Consider the following 7,273-nt stretch of genomic DNA (forward strand, 5'->3'; position numbering starts at 1 on the left):
ACTCTTAAAAATAGTTAAAACAGTAAATGTTATGAATACGTACTGTTTACCACCCTGCAAAATGTAACCATGGGGTGGGGGGGAGCAGGTGGGTGGGAGGGGAAGCGGATTGGCCCCTAGACTGTAGTGCTTACTCCCACCCTAAGCTGTTTGCTTGGACCCTAAACGACAAGCACGGATCTCCTCTAAAGAGACTGATTACCTGTAACCATCAACATGTGCCATTAAGAATGAGGACCACAGTCTGGAAATACCTCTTCCTCTGCCCCTCCTAGATGGCACCCTTTGGAGAGGAAGTCAAGCCCAAATTTATCATGTTCTTTCTGACCTTCCTGGCTGCTCACTTCTGGGGATAACCCTGCGCCTGGATGGCTCTCTGGGGGCCTCATTTTGTCTCTTTCTCCATCAGCCTGTCTACTGACATCTACATCAGAGCTCCCGACATCTCTGAGGGCTTTGGGGCCTAATCCACTGAGGCTATAGATGGAGATGTTTGAAGGCTTCACTTGGGGAATGAGTGCTCTGTGGATACAAACAAATTAAAGAGCATGATTCTGCTTGATTATAACAGGACCTGAAATAAGAAAAAGCTGAATTTGCTGACTACTATAGTAAGGGAGGGTTCTGCTGGTTAGGCTCAGTCTCTCTGAGCTGAGTACAGGGTTGACTGATACAGGATTTGGGAGCACAGAACTCGGACTGGGAGACTTTCAGAGGGATAAACGGGTTGACATCATCTGTAGGAAGTGTGATTGCTGAGCTATTGTTGATTGGTTGGCACTGGGAGGTGTATAAAGTGAGGCGATCTCTGATTGGCTGATTCTCACAGCAAGGGGTTGAACTGATTGGTTACCTTGTAAAAGTGTGTCACTGAGACAAGCTGTCATTGATCAATTCAAAGGATGTAACACTAGTTCTTTTGGCTACTTGTTACCATGGCTACAGATAATCAGTTTTTCCCTTGGTTGGTGGGAAAGTTTTATTTCTCATGTATTATCTGCATAGCTGTCTTTCCAGCCACTAAAAATCTGCCTTATCTTGCACAGCAAAGAATGCTAACTGCCTACCTAATATCCCTTGTCCCCTTCCTCCTTACTCACAGAGCCATGTTCCAAACAAGTACACTTTCTAAGCGACCTTGCCTATTGTGCTGAGCATGTGACACAGTCTGTGAGCAGAATCACTGGGTGCCTTCAGGGAGAGCTCCTTCAAAGGCCAGCAGCGTCAGTGGGCAAGCCGCTTTTCTCCTTGTGGCCTGGGAGGGGGTCACACTGTCTGGGGGGCAGGCACCATCTGGGACCCATGCAAACTACAGCCATACACTAATGGTGGCGACAGAAAGAGAGCGGGAAGGAGACCCTGAACGTGGTGGAGCTAACATACCAGCTCCGGACGACCCGCTTCCCATCTTGCAGGTGTGTGAGAAAAATCAAACCTCTATTTGGTTCAGCTACTTTGAGTTTTCTATTAAGCGGAGCCGAACCAAACCTATTCCCATTTGATAAACCCGCCCTTTTGTTTTCCTTATCACTTCACCTCACAATCGTTATCAGTGGCTTCCACGTGTCCTCACTGGGTAGCTGAGCGCTCAGCATGTCACATGATACACTCTCAAGATATGCTTGTTGAATGTGCAATTCCCAGATGAGGTTTGGGGGCCTCCAGATATGAGACGGTAAGAAGTACAAACCATACTGGCCAAAAATTTCTTTTTCTTTTTTTTTTCTTTTGTCTTTTTGCCTTTTCTAGGGCCACTTCTTGCGGCATATGGAGGTTCCCAGGCTAGGGGTCTAATCAGAGCTGTAGCCGCCGGCCTACACCACAGCCACAGCAATGCAGGATCCGAACCGTGCCTGCAACCTACACCACAGCTCACAGCAACGCCAGATCCTTAACCCACTGAGCAAGGCCAGGGATCAAACCCGCAACCTCATGGTTCCTAGTCAGATTCGTTAAGCACTGAGCCACAACGGGAACTCCAGCCAAAAATATTTAACCTGAACCCAATCATGAAGAAACTATTTGACAACTTCTGGGTGGGGACAATCTAAAACAACTCACCTGGACCTTCAAAAAGTTCCATGTGACAAAAGAAAATAAGCAAGAAGTCGAGAGAGAGGATTACTTGAGATTGAAAGGGAGCAAACAAACACAACAACCCAATGAAATACGTGAACCTCATTGAATCCTGGATCAAGCAACAAAAGATATCAGCATCACCCAGGACACCCGGACTTCCCTGCCAGAAATTGCAAAGGGCACTTGTCAAGGGATAGATCCCTGACTCAGAACACCACACCGGAGTTCCCATTGTGGCACAGTGGTTAACGAATCCGACTAGGAACCATGAGGTTGCGGGTTCGATCCCTGCCCTTGCTCAGTGGGTTAAGGATCCGGCGTTGCTGTGAGCTGTGGTGTAGGTCGCAGACGCGGCTCGGATCCCATGTTGCTGCGGCTCTGGCATAGGCTGGCAGCTACAGCTCCGATTAGACCCCTAGCCTGGGAACCTCCATATGCTGCGGGAGCAGCCCAAGAAATGGCAAAAAGACAAAAAAAAAAAAAGAAAGAAAAAAAAAGAACACCACACTGATGACTCAGATCAAGAGAGAAACTTGGGGAGCTCCCGTTGGGGCAGTACAGCAGAAACAAGGAACCATGAGGTTTCCGGTTCAATCCCTGGCTTCGCTCAGTGAGGTTAAGGATCTGGCGTTGCTGTGAGCTGTGGTGCAGATTGCAGACATGGCTCGGATCTAGCGGTGCTGTGGCTGTGGTGTAGGCTGGCAGCTATAGCTCCAATGTGACCCCTAGCCTGGGAACCTTCATGTGCCAGGGGATGCAGCCCCCCAAAAAAAGAGAGAGAGAGAATGAGAGAAACTTGGAGAGTTATTTACTCCAAAAAAACCCCAAACCAAACCAAACAAAAATACCCATTCATATAGCTGCGACATATAAATCCAGGAGTTTCTTTACCATCCTAAGAATAAATACAGCTACAGATGCTTCGGAAAACTCTGAAATCTATCAGGGATGCTCCCGCAGGGATTTCAAGCCTGTTATAACCAACAAATGATAATCCTGCCACAAGCCTTGAAAGCAACAAGGGCTGCTAGTGGGAGGTGAGAACCTGGGGATGCTCACTAGGCAAGTAAAAAAACTCAGCCTGCTGCCACTCACTGTAACACAGCAAATGTGGTGCCAGGACTGAAAGAAGGGGTGTTCTGCATGAAATAATAGAATCATTATAAAATAAGGACGTCTTAACCAAGTGGGAGAGAAGCTGGAGTCCTACCTGAAAGCAAGGTGTCAGTGAGACAACGCAATACCAGGAGTTCCACTAGAGGGCAGTAGAGTCCAGTAGTTAAAGGCACTGTCTGGAGCCAGAGAACGGGATCAGTCTGGGCTTCTTCACTCAGCAGATGGGTGACCTAAAGCTAGTCACGACCCCTCTGAACTTCAGTTTCTTCACCTGTAAAATGGAGATTGGAACAGTGTCTACAACAGAGGTTTGCTGTGCGGCTAATAAATATGCCTGGTATATTGTAAATACCTGATTCATATTAGCTGTTATTCACTATTTACAATTGCCAAGATATGGAAACAACCTAAGTGTCTATCAACAGATGAATGGGTATAGAAGACATGATACATACACACACACACACACACACACACACACACACACACACACAGTGGAATATTACTCATTCATTAAAAACAATGAAATTTTGCCATTTGCAGCAACAGGATGGACTTGGAGGGCATTATGCTAAGTGAAATAAGTCAGACCGAGAAAGACAAATACTCTATGCTATCACTTCTATGTGAAATGTAAAAAATACAACGAACTAGTGACTAAACAAAAAGGGAGCAGATTCGCAGATATAGAGAACAACCTAGTGGGTACCAGGGGGGAGAGGAGAGGGGGGAGGGGAAACACAGGGATAGGGGATTAAGAGGTACCAACTCTAAGGTATAAAATAGGGTTCTAGACTAAATTGTACAACGTGGAGAATAGAGCCAGTATTTTTATAATAATTATAAACGTTCAAAATTGTAAATCACTTTATTGTACACCTGTAACTTACATAATAGTGTACAGCAACTACAGATCAATAAATAAATATTAAAAATAAAAAATAATCCAGTGGTTTAAAATAAAAACTTAAGTGTTGCAAAAAATAAATAAAAGTATTAATCTAAACTTTAACTGCAAAAATATATATATATATTAGCTATTACTATCATCCACTGAAATAACACATCATTGACAGGAAGACTAGAAGAGAAGGCTGCCCCCTGCACATATACGTCTGGCGAGGAGGTGGGTGTGCAATGAAGCAAAAGAGGACACAGTCCACTGGAACTTATGAGGCAAAGCCTGGAAAATGCTGCTCATGAAGGTGAGTTGAGGAATGAATTACTGTGGAAAGATGCAGACCCGTGATATATTAGCGAGGGGCCGCCCACCCAGAGCCTCCAGCTGGAACCTTTGAGTTCTTTTTTTAAAAGTATATAATTGTGGTAAAATATACATAACATACAACTCACCACCCTGACCACTTTAAGGTGCATTTACTGCATTCACAGTGTTGTGCAGCTATGACCACCAGCCATCTCTGGAACGTTTTTCCATCTTTGCAAAACTGAAAATTTGTACCCCTAAAACAACTCCCCTCCTTCTGCCCCTGGCCACCACTGTTCTAATTTCTGTCTCTGTGAATCTGACCACTCTATACTCTAAGTACCTCATGTAAGTAGAATCACAACATTTGCAGGTAGCTGGCTTATAACATCCACAAGGTGCACCCATGTTAGAGTGCACGTTAGAATTTTCTTCCCTTTTAGAAATTAAAGAGGATTCAAAGAAATGGAAAGATATTCCATGCTCCTGGGTTGGAAAAGTTAATATTGTAAAAATGGCCATTCTACCCAAAGCAATCTACAGATTCAGTGCAATCCCTATCAAATTACCCATGACAGTTTTCACACAATGAGAACAAATAATCCAAAAATGTATATGGAAACACAAAAGACCCAGAATTGCCAAAGCAATCCTGATGAACAAAAACCAAGCAGGAGGCATAACTCTCCCAGACTTCAGGCAGTATTACAAAGCCACAGTCATCAAGACAGTGTGATTCTGGTACCAAAACAAACATACAGACCAATGGAACAGAATTGACAACCCAGAAATAAACCCAGACACCTATGGTCAATTAATCTTCGACAAAGGAGGCAAGAATATAAAACGGCCAAAAGACAGTCTTTTCAGCAAATGTTGCTGGGAAACCCGGACAGCTGCAGGCAAATCAATGAAACTAGAACACACCCTCACACCATGCACAAAAAGGAACTCAAAATGGCTTAAAGACTTAAACATAAGACAAGAAACCATCAAATTCCCAGAAGAGAACATAGGCAAAACATCCTCTGATATCAACCTTACAAATGTTTTCTCAGGTCAGTCTCCCAAAGTGACAGAAATAAAAGCAAAGATAACCAATGGGGACCTAATCAAACTGACAAGCTTTTGCACAGCAAAGAAAACCATAAAAAAAACCAAAAAGACAACTTACAGAATGGGAGAAAATAGTTTCAAACAATGCAGCCGACAAGGGTTTAATCTCTAAAGTACACAAACAATTTATACAACTCAACAGCAAAAAAGCAAACAACACAATGGAAAAATGGGCAAAAGACCTGAATAGACATTTCTCCAAGGAAGATATACTGATGGTCAACAAGCACATGAAAAAATGCTCAACATCACTGATTATTAGAAAAAATGCAAATCAAAACTACTATGAAGTACCACCACACCAGTCAGAATGGCCATCATTAATAAGTCTACAAATATCAAATGCTGGAGAGGGTGTGGAGAAAAGGGAACCCTCCTGCACTGTTGGTGGGAATGTAAATTGGTGCAACCACTATGGAAAACAGTATGGAGGTTCCTCAGAAAACGATGCATAGAACAACCATATGACCCAGCAATCCCACTCTTGGGCATATATCTGGACAAAACTTTCCTTGAAAAAGACACATGTACCCTCATGTTTATTGCAGCTCTATTCACAAGACATGGAAAAAACCCAAATGTCCATCGACAGATAATTAGATTAGGAAGATGTGGTATATACACACAATGGAATATTATTCAGCCATAAAAAAGAACAAAATAATGCCATTTGCAGCAACATTGATGGAACTAGAGACTCTCATACTAAGTGAAGTTAAGGCAGAAAGAGAAAGACAAATACCGTATGATATCACTTATATCTGGAATCTAACATATGGCACAAGTGAACCTATCTACAGAAAAGAAACAAACTCATGGACATGGAGAAAAGACTTGTGGTTACCAAGGGGGAGGGATTGGGATGGACTGGGAACTTGGGGTTAATAGATGCAAACTATTGCCTTTGGAATGGATAAGCAATGAGAGCCTGCTGTATAGCCTGGGAACTGTATCTAGTCACTTATGATGGAGCATGATAATGTGAGGAAAAAGGTATACATGTATGTGTAACTGGGTCACCTTGCTGTACAGTAGAAAATTGACAGAACACTGTAAACAAGCTATAATGGAAAAAAATAAAAATCAATATTTACGTTAAAAAAGAAATTTCTTCCCTTTTAAGGCTGAATTCCACTATATGTGTCTATGACATTTGGCTTATCCATTTATCCATCCATGGATACTTGTAACCCTTAGTTCTCTTTGAACTCCATAGTCCATCAGGAACCTTCTGGGAGAGGAAAACCAACCAAGGGAACCAGTGGCTGAGCCCTGGGGCAAGAAGAAAGCTCTGATGCAGCAAAGGGCCACAGAAATGATTCTCAGACAAGGGAGGAAAGAAATTCAGCCAGTATACAGACTCACAAGTATGCACAGGCCCTAAAAGTCACTCATACCGTTGAGAGGTGGCTTCCCCATGGCGGTCATTGCCTCTGGCTCCAAACCCATGCTTCTCTACTTAGCTTCCTGATGCTGGGCTGAAACTTTGCAAACCGCACGGTGGGGCTCAACCAGTGCAGGGTACAGTGAGGCTGTGAGCCAAGCCGGGGGGAAGAAGGAGGGCCCCCGACCTCCTTCCTGCTGTGGTTCTTTGGAGCAACACCCCCAGCATTGCGTCTTCACTCCACTGGGGGCGGGGGGGGGGGGGCACGGGCTGTGCTTTCCTGAAGCAGCAGCTGCATCCTGTTTCCAGTTGTTCCAACACTTAAAGAGACAGTTTCATTGCTCCCCGACCACGGCCAGCCAGCCAGCAGC

At 44.0% G+C, this 7,273-nt stretch overlaps 1 long non-coding RNA gene across 2 annotated transcripts in view; it reads right to left on the reverse strand.

The window, feature by feature from the left end:
• The window catches only part of LOC146398696 (uncharacterized), a 68,643-nt gene extending 61,591 nt beyond the window's left edge, over nt 1–7,052 (reverse strand). For both annotated transcript variants that reach the window (XR_014819810.1, XR_014819811.1), the window contains exons 1-2: nt 6,916–7,052; nt 3,290–3,466 (exon numbers count right to left, since the gene is read on the reverse strand). This is a non-coding gene — a long non-coding RNA (uncharacterized LOC146398696). The remainder of the gene's footprint in view (nt 1–3,289; nt 3,467–6,915) is intronic.
• Between the last annotated feature and the right edge of the window lie 221 nt (nt 7,053–7,273).

The sequence above is a fragment of the Sus scrofa genome, chromosome 11, assembly GCF_054392235.1.
Source record: "Sus scrofa isolate SSC_HxYL_T2T_F1_AM1 chromosome 11, Sscrofa_HxYL_maternal_Yorkshire_Landrace_v2.0, whole genome shotgun sequence".
NCBI classification, from domain to species: Eukaryota; Metazoa; Chordata; class Mammalia; order Artiodactyla; family Suidae; genus Sus; species Sus scrofa.